We start from the raw sequence: 12,653 nt of genomic DNA on the forward strand, positions 1-12,653 counted from the left end.
ATTTTGTAGATTGCAGCTCTGCGTTTCCCAGCAGATCTGTCCTTTCTGGACCATTAGCGCCATCTCGTGGTACTTTGTAGATTGCAGCTCTGTGCGTCCCAGCAGATCTGTCTTTTCTGGACCATTTAGTGCCATTTTCTGGTCCTGCTGGAAAACGCATTGTCAGTTTCCCAATGGTGGGAGAAAACAATAAAAGCAAGAAGCACAGAGAACACAGATTTCCGGCAAGAATATAAAGGAAATGCATAAAACATATTTTAAAAAAGCGTGTATTGCATATTGTGCATACCAGAAACCATTGGTACAGGCGGAAACAACATTTGAAGAGATACAGCTCAAAATTGTTTAATTCTGTAATTAATCCGTAGGAAAAGATGCACCGTGGAAGGCTGCACTGGCGTGAATAAAAACCAAGACCACACAGCCACTTAGTAATTTCAAAGAAGCTCGAGATCGACCGAAAAGCTGCTGCGAGCAGGGACGCCACTGTCATTTAAAGGGAAGAGAGGCAGAGGAAGCCACCAAAAGAAAGTGGCCAATCATGGAGGAGTCACGTGAAATAAATCCGCCAATACTGACAGAGACAGAAAACGTATGAGGGGGGGGGAGCCAAGCGACCTGATAGGAAACTTAAAGATATGAAATGCATGAAAACGGACCTGAAAGAGAACTCAAGGATCTGATTATGTGGTAAAGATGGACCTGAAAGTGATCGCAAGGATAATGAGCTGTTTAACACAGACATAAAATAGAATTTAAATCCGAGGCTGGGTGGACCTGAAAGAGAACTAAAGCATAATGAGATATTTGAAAACGAAACCTGAAAAAGGTCCGATTAAGAAAACGTAAAGGGGGAGAGTGAGCTTTAGGAATTCGGAAAGACGCGCCCCATGCGCTACATTAGTTAAAAGCAGTGCGCTTTAGAGATCGCGGGGTAAGAAAGCCAAATATTCATGAAAAGGATATAGAATACATCCCAAAAGCAGATGGCAAAAACGTGTGAATGCCATAAACCTCTCTGTTGCGCCGGTTGCCTATTTATAATTTTTCTACTCTATATCAAGTTTCCGAAGCCATTGGACACCGGTTTATCGCTTTCACACGTTTTTGCCGTCTGCTTTTGGGACGTATTCTATATCCGTTTTATGAATATTTAGTTTCCTAGCCCGCGAATACATAGTTAGATGGACGATCTCTAATGCACATTGCTTTAAGCGTCTTTTTGGATCCTTAAATCCTCTTTTTGGCTCACGCGCCCATTTACGTTTTCTTAATCAGATTTCTTTCAGGTCTGTTTTTTATTATCTCCCAACCTTAAGTTATCTTTCAGGTCCGCTTTAGACAGCTCCTATCCTTATATTCTATTTCAAGTTCGTCTTAAGTTGCCAATTGTCCTTAAGTTCTCTTTCAGGTCCGCGTTCTCCTATCTCCTAGCATTAAGTTCTCTTTCACGTCCGCTTTGACAGCTCCTATCCTTATATTCCTTTCACGTCCTTAAGCATCCAATTGTCCTTAGGTTCTCTTTCAGGTCCGTCAAACCATGTCACTGTCTTGAGACTTCCGTTCTCAGGTTCCCCCCCCCCTTTGTCACTATTGGTGGGTTTACATCATGTGACTCCTCCGTGATTGGCCACTCTGCGAGTCTTCCCTTTAAATTACAGTGGGGTCCTTCCTCTCGGCAGCTCCCGCTGGATCTCGGCTCTCTCTGAAATTAGTAAATGGTCTGTGCTCTTGGTTTTATTCCCCCGTGCATCTGTTCCTACGGATTCATTGCAGACTCGCACAATGCTGAGCAGTCTCTCTCCAGCCCTTCTTTCCGGTAGGTACAAGATTCCTTTGGAAAGCTGCAGTTCTTGCGCCTTTTTTTTTTACAAACCTCATTGGCTGCTTCCACAGTCGCTTACTTTGTCTGTGAGATGAGCTCTGCGTTTCCCAGCAGATCTGTCCTTTCTGGACCATTTAGCGCCATCTCGTGGTATTTTGTAGATTTGCAGCTCTGCGTTTCCCAGCAGATCTGCCCTTTCTGGACCATTTAGCGCCTTCTTGTGGTCCTGCAGCAAAACACATTCTGAGTTTCCCAATGGGGGGAGAAAACAATAAAAGCAAGAAGCACAGAGAACACAGATTTCTGGCAAGCATATAAGGGAAATGCATAAAACATTACATAAAAAAGCGTGTATTGCATATTGTGCATACCAGAAACCATTGGTACAGGCGGAAACAACGTCTGAAGAGATACAACTCAAAATTGTGTAATTTTGGAATTAATCCGTAGGAAAAGATGCACCGTGGAAGGCTGCACTGGCCTGAATAAAAACCAAGACCACACAGCCACTTAGTAATTTCAAAGAAGCTCGAGATCGACCGAAAAGCTGCTGCGAGCAGGGAGGCCACTGTCATTTAAAGGGAAGAGAGGCAGAGGAAGCCACCAAAAGAAAGTGGCCAATCATGGAGGAGTCACGTGAAATAAATCCGCCAATACTGACAGAGACAGAAAATCTATGACTGGAAGCCATAAGTTGACCTGATGGACCTGGTGGACCTGAAAGAGAACTAAAGCATAATGAGATATTTGAAAACGAGACCTGAAAATGGTCCGATTAGGAAAACGTAAAGGGGCAGAGTGAGCTTTAGGAGTTCGGAAAGACGCGCCCCATGCGCTACATTAGTTAAAAGCAGTGCGCTTTAGAGATCGCGGGGTAAGAAAGCTAAATATTCATAAAAAGGATATGGAATACGTCCCAAAAGCAGATGGCAAAAACGTGTGAATGCCATAAACCTCTCTGTTGCTCCGGTTGCCTATTTATAATTTTTCTACTCTATATCAAGTTTCCGAAGCCATGGGAACTTTTCGCCGGTTTATCGCTTTCACACGTTTTTGCCGTCTGCTTTTGGGACGTATTCTATATCCGTTTTATGAATGTTTAGTTTCCTAGCCCGCGAATACATAGTTAGATGGACGATCTCTAATACACATTGCTTTAAGCGTCTTTTTGAATCCTTAAATCCTCTTTTTGGCTCACGCGCCCATTTACATTTTCTTCATCAGATTTCTTTCAGGTTTGTTTTTTTATTATCTCCTAGCTTCAAGTTCTCTTTCAGGTCCGCTTAGACAGCTCCTATCCTTATATTCCTTTCAAGTCCTTAAACAGTCAATTGTCCTTAGGTTCTCTTTCAGGTCCGTCCATCCATGTCATAGTCTTGAGACTTCCGTTCTTAGGTTCCCCCCCCCCCTTTGTCACTATTGGTGGGTTTACATCATGTGACTCCTCCGTGATTGGCCACTCTGCGAGTCTTCCCTTTAAATTACACTGGGGTCCTTCCTCTCGGCAGCTCCCGCTGGATCTCGGGTCTCTCTGAAATTAGTAAATGGTCTGTGCTCTTGGTTTTATTCCCCCGTGCATCCGTTCCTACGGATTCATTGCAGACTCGCACAATGCTGAGCAGTCTCTCTCCAGCCCTTCTTTCCGGTAGGTACAAGATTCCTTTGGAAAGCTGCAGTACTTGCGCCTTTTTTTTTTTTACAAACCTCATTGGCTGCTTCCACAGTCGCTTACTTTGTCTGTGAGATGAGCTCTGCGTTTCCCAGCAGATCTGTCCTTTCTGGACCATTTAGCGCCATCTCGTGGTATTTTTTTAGATTGCAGCTCTGTGTTTCCCAATGGGGGGAGAAAACACTAAAAGCAAGAAGCTCAGAGAACACAGATTTCTGGCAAGCACATAAGGGAAATGCATAAAACATTACATAAAAAAGCGTGTATTGCATATTGTGCATACCAGAAACCATTGGTACAGGCGGAAACAACGTCTGAAGAGATACAGCTCAAAATTGTTTAATTCTGTAATTAATCCGTAGGAAAAGATGCACCGTGGAAGGCTGCACTGGCGTGAATAAAAACCAAGACCACACAGCCACTTAGTAATTTCAAAGAAGCCCAAGATCGACCGAAAAGCTGCTGCGAGCAGGGAGGCCACTGTCATTTAAAGGGAAGAGAGGCAGAGGAAGCCACCAAAAGAAAGTGGCCAATCATGGAGGAGTCACGTGAAATAAATCCGCCAATACTGACAGAGACAGAAAGCCTATGAGGGGGGGAGCCAAAGCGACCTGATAGGAAACTTAAAGATATGAAATGCATGAAAACGGACCTGAAAGAGAACTAAAGGATCTGATTATGGGGTAAAGATGGACCTGAAAGTGATCACAAGGATAATGAACTGTTTAACCCAGACATAAAATAGAATTTAAATCCGAGGCTTGTTGGACCTGAAAGAGAACTAAAGCATAATGAGATATTTGAAAACGAGACCTGAAAAAGGTCCGATTAAGAAAACGTAAAGGGGGAGAGTGAGCTTTAGGAGCTCGGAAAGACGCGCCCCATGCGCTACATTGGTTAAAAGCAGTGCGCTTTAGAGATCGCGGGGTAAGAAAGCTAAATATTCATAAAAAGGATATGGAATACATCCCAAAAGCAGACGGCAAAAACGTGTGAAAGCGATAAACCGGTGTCCAACGGCTTCGGAAACTTGATAAATAGTATAAAAATTATAAATAGGCAACCGGAGCAACAGAGAGGTTTATCGCATTCACAGGTTTTTGCCGTCTGCTTTTGGGACGTATTCTATATCCGTTTTATGAATGTTTAGTTTCCTAGCCCGCGAATAGATAATTAGATGGACGATCTGTAATGCACATTGCTTTAAGCGTCTTTTTGAATCCTTAAATCTTCTTTTTGGCTCACGCGCCCATTTACGTTTTCTTCATCAGATTTCTTTCAGGTTTGTTTTTTTATTATCTCCTAGCTTCAAGTTCTCTTTCAGCTCCGCAAAAGACAGCTCCTATCCTTACATTCTATTTCAAGTTCGTCTTAAGTCGCTAATTGTCCGTAAGTTCTCTTTCAGGTCCGTTTTCTCCTATCTCCTAGCATTAAGTTCTCTTTCAGGTCGGCTAGGGCAGCTCATGTCCTTATATTCCTTTCACGTCCTTAAGCAGCCAAATGTCCTTAGGTTCTCTTTCAGGTCCGTCTAACAATGTCACGGTCTTGAGACTTCCGTTCATAGTTTTTTTTCCCCCCTCTTTGTCAGTATTGGTGGGTTTACATCATGTGACTCCTCCGTGATTGGCCACTCTGCGAGTCTTCCCTTTAAATTACACTGGGGTCCTTCCTCTCGGCAGCTCCCGCTGGATCTCGGGTCTCTCTGAAATTAGTAAATGGTCTGTGCTCTTGGTTTTATTCCCCCGTGCATCCGTTCCTACGGATTCATTGCAGACTCGCACAATGCTGAGCAGTCTCTCTCCAGCCCTTCTTTCCGGTAGGTACAAGATTCCTTTGGAAAGCTGCAGTACTTGCGCCTTTTTTTTTTTTTACAAACCTCATTGGCTGCTTCCACAGTCGCTTACTTTGTCTGTGAGATGAGCTCTGCGTTTCCCAGCAGATCTGTCCTTTCTGGACCATTTAGCGCCATCTCGTGGTATTTTTTTAGATTGCAGCTCTGTGTTTCCCAATGGGGGGAGAAAACACTAAAAGCAAGAAGCTCAGAGAACACAGATTTCTGGCAAGCACATAAGGGAAATGCATAAAACATTACATAAAAAAGCGTGTATTGCATATTGTGCATACCAGAAACCATTGGTACAGGCGGAAACAACGTCTGAAGAGATACAGCTCAAAATTGTTTAATTCTGTAATTAATCCGTAGGAAAAGATGCACCGTGGAAGGCTGCACTGGCGTGAATAAAAACCAAGACCACACAGCCACTTAGTAATTTCAAAGAAGCCCAAGATCGACCGAAAAGCTGCTGCGAGCAGGGAGGCCACTGTCATTTAAAGGGAAGAGAGGCAGAGGAAGCCACCAAAAGAAAGTGGCCAATCATGGAGGAGTCACGTGAAATAAATCCGCCAATACTGACAGAGACAGAAAGCCTATGAGGGGGGGAGCCAAAGCGACCTGATAGGAAACTTAAAGATATGAAATGCATGAAAGCGGACCTGAAAGAGAACTCAAGGATCTGATTATGGGGTAAAGATGGACCTGAAAGTGATCACAAGGATAATGAACTGTTTAACCCAGACATAAAATAGAATTTAAATCCGAGGCTTGTTGGACCTGAAAGAGAACTAAAGCATAATGAGATATTTGAAAACGAGACCTGAAAAAGGTCCGATTAAGAAAACGTAAAGGGGGAGAGTGAGCTTTAGGAGCTCGGAAAGACGCGCCCCATGCGCTACATTGGTTAAAAGCAGTGCGCTTTAGAGATCGCGGGGTAAGAAAGCTAAATATTCATAAAAAGGATATGGAATACATCCCAAAAGCAGACGGCAAAAACGTGTGAAAGCGATAAACCGGTGTCCAACGGCTTCGGAAACTTGATAAATAGTATAAAAATTATAAATAGGCAACCGGAGCAACAGAGAGGTTTATCGCATTCACAGGTTTTTGCCGTCTGCTTTTGGGACGTATTCTATATCCGTTTTATGAATGTTTAGTTTCCTAGCCCGCGAATAGATAATTAGATGGACGATCTGTAATGCACATTGCTTTAAGCGTCTTTTTGAATCCTTAAATCTTCTTTTTGGCTCACGCGCCCATTTACGTTTTCTTCATCAGATTTCTTTCAGGTTTGTTTTTTTATTATCTCCTAGCTTCAAGTTCTCTTTCAGCTCCGCAAAAGACAGCTCCTATCCTTACATTCTATTTCAAGTTCGTCTTAAGTCGCTAATTGTCCGTAAGTTCTCTTTCAGGTCCGTTTTCTCCTATCTCCTAGCATTAAGTTCTCTTTCAGGTCGGCTAGGGCAGCTCATGTCCTTATATTCCTTTCACGTCCTTAAGCAGCCAAATGTCCTTAGGTTCTCTTTCAGGTCCGTCTAACAATGTCACGGTCTTGAGACTTCCGTTCATAGTTTTTTTTCCCCCCTCTTTGTCAGTATTGGTGGGTTTACATCATGTGACTCCTCCCTGATTGGCCACTCTGCGAGTCTTCCCTTTAAATTACACTGGGGTCCTTCCTCTCGGCAGCTCCCGCTGGATCTCGGCTCTCTCTGAAATTAGTAAATGGTCTGTGCTCTTGGTTTTATTCCCCGTGCATCTGTTCCTACGGATTCATTGCAGACTCGCACAATGCTGAGCAGTCTCTCTCCAGCCCTTCTTTCCGGTAGGTACAAGATTCCTTTGGGAAGCTGCAGTTTTGCGCCTTTTTTTTTTTTACAAACCTCATTGGCTGCTTCCACAGTCGCTTACTTTGTCTGTGAGATGAGCTCTGCGTTTCCCAGCAGATCTGTCCTTTCTGGACCATTTAGCGCCATCTCGTGGTATTTATTTAGATTGCAGCTCTGCGTTTCCCAGCAGATCTGTCCTTTCTGGACCATTTAGCGCCATCTCGTGGTATTTTTTTAGATTGCAGCTCTGTGTTTCCCAGCAGATCTGTCCTTTCTGGACCATTTAGCGCCATCTCGTGGTATTTATTTAGATTGCAGCTCTGTGTTTCCAAGCAGATCTGTCTTTTCTGGACCATTTAGCGCCTTCTTGTGGTCCTGCAGCAAAACACATTCTGAGTTTCCCAATGGGGGGAGAAAACAATAAAAGCAAGAAGCTCAGAGAACACAGATTTCTGGCAAGCATATAAGGGAAATGCATAAAACTTTACATAAAAAAGCGTGTATTGCATATTGTGCATACCAGAAACCATTGGTACAGGCGCAAACAACGTCTGAAGAGATACAGCTCAAAATTGTGTAATTCTGGAATTAATCCGTAGGAAAAGATGCACCGTGGAAGGCTGCACTGGCGTGAATAAAAACCAAGACCACACATCCACTTAGTAATTTCAAAGAAGCCCAAGATCGACCGAAAAGCTGCTGCGAGCAGGGAGGCCACTGTCATTTAAAGGGAAGGGAAGAGAGGCAGAGGAAGCCACCAAAAGAAAGTGGCCAATCATGGAGGAGTCACGTGAAATAAATCCGCCAATACTGACAGAGACAGAAAACCTATGAGGGGGAGCAAAAAGCGACCTGATAGGAAACTTAAAGATATGAAATGCATGAAAACGGACCTGAAAGAGAACTAAAGGATCTGATTATGGGGTAAAGATGGACCTGAAAGAGATCGCAAGGATAATGAACTGTTTAACACAGACATAAAATAGAATTTAAATCCGAGGCTTGGTGGACCTGAAAGAGAACTAAAGCATAATGAGATATTTGAAAACGAGACCTGAAAAAGGTCCGATTAAGAAAACGTAAAGGGGGAGAGTGAGCTTTAGGAATTCGGAAAGACGCGCCCCATGCGCTACATTAGTTAAAAGCAGTGCGCTTTAGAGATCGCGGGGTAAGAAAGCTAAATATTCATAAAAAGGATATGGAATACGTCCCAAAAGCAGACGGCAAAAACGTGTGAAAGCGATAAACCGGTGTCCAACGGCTTCGGAAACTTCATAAATAGTATAAAAATTATAAATAGGCAACCGGAGCAACAGAGAGGTTTATCGCATTCACAGGTTTTTGCCGTCTGCTTTTGGGACGTATTCTATATCCGTTTTATGAATGTTTAGTTTCCTAGCCCGCGAATACATAGTTAGATGGACGATCTGTAATGCACATTGCTTTAAGCGTCTTTTTGAATCCTTAAATCTTCTTTTTGGCTCACGCGCCCATTTACGTTTTCTTCATCAGATTTCTTTCAGGTTTGTTTTTTTATTATCTCCTAGGCTTAAGTTCTCTTTCAGCTCCGCATTCTCCTATCTCCTAGCATTAAGTTCTCTTTCAGGTCCGCTTAGACAGCTCCTATCCTTATATTCCTTTCACGTCCTTAAGCAGCCAATTGTCCTTAAGTTCTCTTTCAGGTCCGTCTAACCATGTCACTGTCTTGAGACTTCCGTTCATAGTTTTTCCCCCCCCCCCCCCTTTGTCAGTATTGGTAGTTTTAGATCATGTGACTCCTCCCTGATTGGCCACTCTGCGAGTCTTCCCTTTAAATTACACTGGGGTCCTTCCTCTCGGCAGCTCCCGCTGGATCTCGGGTCTCTCTGAAATTAGTAAATGGTCTGTGCTCTTGGTTTATTCCCCCGTGCATCCGTTCCTACGGATTCATTGCAGACTCGCACAATGCTGAGCAGTCTCTCTCCAGCCCTTCTTTCCGGTAGGTGCAAGATTCCTTTGCAAAGCTGCAGTTCTTGCGCCTTTTTTTTACAAACCCCATTGGCTGCTTGCACAGTCACTTGCTTTGTCTGTGAGATGAGCTCTGTTATTAGCTGTCACTCCCTGTCATTACTCAGCAATGCCAGCGATCCCATGGGTCTGATCCCACTGACCCCATTACTGAATGAGCTATTGAAAGGCAGTTTCTGATTTGGTTATTTCACTCCAGGGCTTCCCATCACCCACAGCCCTATTGGCCCCCTGTGTGCTCGCTACGATTCTGGTTTTAGCTCTGCAGGGACAGTTTTTTCTTCTCTGCAGATGGTGGAAGGACAGGCCTGGGTGAGGAGAATCTAAATTATTGTAAACAGCGCCTCCCTGTGGCAGAGACCTTCTCCCGCTGTCATGGCTGAGGTTGGCGGGTGCTGGGTGGGAAATGTTTCTGTATTGCAAAAGTCTCTAGATGGAACCTTACAGGGGGCACTGATTGATGCCCTCGTCCCTGCTGGGTTTCCTGTGCAGAAATGGGGTCCAGAACCCACCCTGGGGGGATGTACGGATACATTTCAGTTACCTGTCCTGAGGGGCCCCTGAAATAAACAATTCCTAAGAAACAAGTTTTACTATTTCTATTTTCACCAAAAGAAAAGGATTTGGAATTGCAATCAACAATAATAAATATTCAAGTTCTTTCAACAGTTATCTGTGAAACAATTTCAAGAGATTTATTTTTCTTCTTTTACATTAATCAATTACACAACTATTTTGAATGTCAATGGTTTTTTTTTTTAATCTTTATGCAATTTTACATAATTTAACAAGACAGCTCTTGATAGGAAATACAGAAATATCATTATTTCACAATAAGTCAATAATTTTCACAAATCAAATCATTTCCGTCCTGAATCTTGCCCTCAAATGGAGGGGGTAGGAGATACACTACAGAAGGAGATTTGCAGATAGCAATATCAGGGAAATACAGACTGCAGCAGTAGCTTTTACAAAGATTATTACATATTTCAGGAACTACATTCGTTGTCTCTGGATTCTGTGGAGCTTGGGACTACTTTCCCTGCCAAGAATTGAGACAGATGTGGGGGGTCATAAAACTCATAGGAATTACCTTTGTGCTTAACTAGGCACTTACAGGGAAACTTCAGGAAAAAAGCCCCCCCAGTTGTAATACCTGCGTTCTCATGAGGAGAAAAGCCTTTCTCTTCTTCTGTGTCTCCCGTGCAACATCCGGGAACCCCCTGACATTGCATCCCAAAAATAACAAAGCTCCAATAACCTCTCTCTCTCTATCTGGTTCTGAAGTGAAGCGGACAATCAAAGTTGCAGGACTTGCAAGCTCAGTATCAGAAGTCTCTAGGAACGCCTCCGATCGTCCAGGTCCTTCAAGCCTTGAGAGTTGGTGGAACCAGGAAGCCTCAGCGCTCATCAGCTCCGGCGTTTCATCTGCCGATCCAGGTCAGAGGGCTTCAGTAACCCAGTTCTTCTCTTTCAGGCCCTGCTCTTACCTCACATCCAGCCCAGCCTGCAGTGTCACAGGGCACTGATGCTCCAGGTGAGTTTTGGTTAGGGCGCTGATGCTATCAGTGGATTATTCCCAGCACCCTCCCTGTTAATGTCTTGTTTTTGCCCTCTAATGAATTTTTGCTCTCCGGGACAACAGTCAGTGCCGTCAGTCGGGGTCTGCTTTCTGGGAGACCTTGTGGCCCTCTTCTTTCCGTGGCGGGTGTGACAGATGCCTCGGATGCTGTGGCTTCTTGCGTGACCAGCGCAGTCGGGGTGGGTGGAGGTAATTCTGAGTCCGTCCCGGTTGTTGACAAGCTTGAGGAGGGAGTGGGAAACACAAACGACACGGCAGTTATAGGAGGTCTAGTTCCTCCGACTCCAGTTCCTCGTACACTTCGTCTTCCTCCTCTTCGTCTGCTCGTCGAGCGGGTTCTCTAGGTCAGTCTTCCCACGTGGAACCCCCTTTTGCATGAATGATTATTTCTCCTCTAGCGGTGGTTCCAAAAAAGGAGTTTGGAAAGTATCGTTTAATTCATAATTTGGTTTTGGTATTTACTGTCAGGGTGCAGGGTGCGCAGCAGCTTGGCCGGATAACTGGGTTTTAGCGGCTTCGAGCGGGAAGATCACCTTCTTGGAGCTTTTTCCCATAGTGGGTTGCGCTGGTCATCTGGGAGGAGCGTTTACAAAATAAGAGGGTGGGATTTTGGTGCAATATCTTGGGAGTTGTCCACGTTATCAACAGTTTGTCAGCCAAATGTTTTCTGGTAGCCGATTTGCTGTGCAAATTTCTCTTATGCTGCTTGCAGCTAAATGCAGTGGTTTCTGCGAGGCCTGTTCCCGGGGTGGATAACAAATTAGCTGACTCTCTCTCTCGTTTTAAGTGGGAGCAGTTTTGGAAGCTGGAGCCGAACGCGGACTCGGAAGGCGCTGTCGACCCGGATTTCCTTTGGAGCTACGGAGTCCTGAAGCTTGGCATTTGTTGAGGTCATCAGTGGTGGCAGGTCAATCCAGTACCGAGCGGTAGGAAGAGCTGCGCTAGTGCCCGGCGCACCCGCGGTTGCCGCACGCACAGTGCAGCTCACCTACCGCTCGATCCTGTATGTAAATAGCTTGCAAATGCAAGCTGCGTCTAAGAAGCGTCCGTGAAGCGTTAGGCCCGCGCAACCCATTTTACTGTCTGGAGCACCCACACAGTAACCTGGGTGCGCGGGCCTAACGCTTCACGGCCGCGCTGGTATCTGTCATTTCAAATGTCATTTGAAATGACAGATACCAGGAAGTGGCCAGTTCTCCGACGCTCGGGATTGCCAGCCCTCTCCCCTCCTCCCGAAGCAGGGCGCGAAAAGCAGCCTTGCTCCGGGAGGAGGGGAGACGGGACTGGCAGTGTAAAGCGAAAAAAAAAGTAGCAAGAGCGAGGGGAGAGAGGACGGGGCAATCCTACGCTCGGGATTGTCAGCCCTCTCACCTCCTCCCGAAGCAAGGCTGCTTTTCGCGCCCTGCTTCGGGAGGAGGGGAGAGAGGACGGGGCAATCCCGAGCGTAGGATTGCCCCGTCCTCTCTCCCCTTGCTCTCTTGCTACTTTTTTTTTTCGCTTTTTTTTTTTTTTTTTGCTTTGGGAGGAGGGGGAAGGACTGGGGTTGCCCCGGAGACCGGCACCCATGGACGCGGCCAGGGCAGGTGAGCGGGGGCTGGGGGAAAGCTTGCCGCCTACCCTTACCCCTGCCTCTAACGCAGGGGTAAGGGTAGGCGGTAAGTTAGCAGGTTAAACGCAAAACAGCAGGGTAAAATAGCGATAGTCGGGGCGCGCGTTACTGGATGGTAGGGAATAGCTAATTCGATCGTTTACATCTGATATCCATGCCGCGGGCGGAAGGGGTTGCCCGGGGATTTTAGGACGCGGTAGGAGTAGGTTAAAGGGGATAGTGTATCGCGGGTTGGACTAATGCAGCCGGAAAGTGAGTAGAAAGCCGGTAAGGAGCAGGGTAACCGCGGCCGCACTTTACT

General features: G+C 45.3%; 1 protein-coding gene across 1 annotated transcript in view; it reads right to left on the reverse strand.

Moving 5' to 3' along the window:
• Window positions 1–12,653, reverse strand: part of KRI1 (KRI1 homolog) — a 212,971-nt gene that overhangs the window by 9,486 nt on the left and 190,832 nt on the right.

The sequence above is a fragment of the Rhinatrema bivittatum genome, chromosome 19 (genome assembly GCF_901001135.1).
Source record: "Rhinatrema bivittatum chromosome 19, aRhiBiv1.1, whole genome shotgun sequence".
Classification (NCBI taxonomy): domain Eukaryota; kingdom Metazoa; phylum Chordata; class Amphibia; order Gymnophiona; family Rhinatrematidae; genus Rhinatrema; species Rhinatrema bivittatum.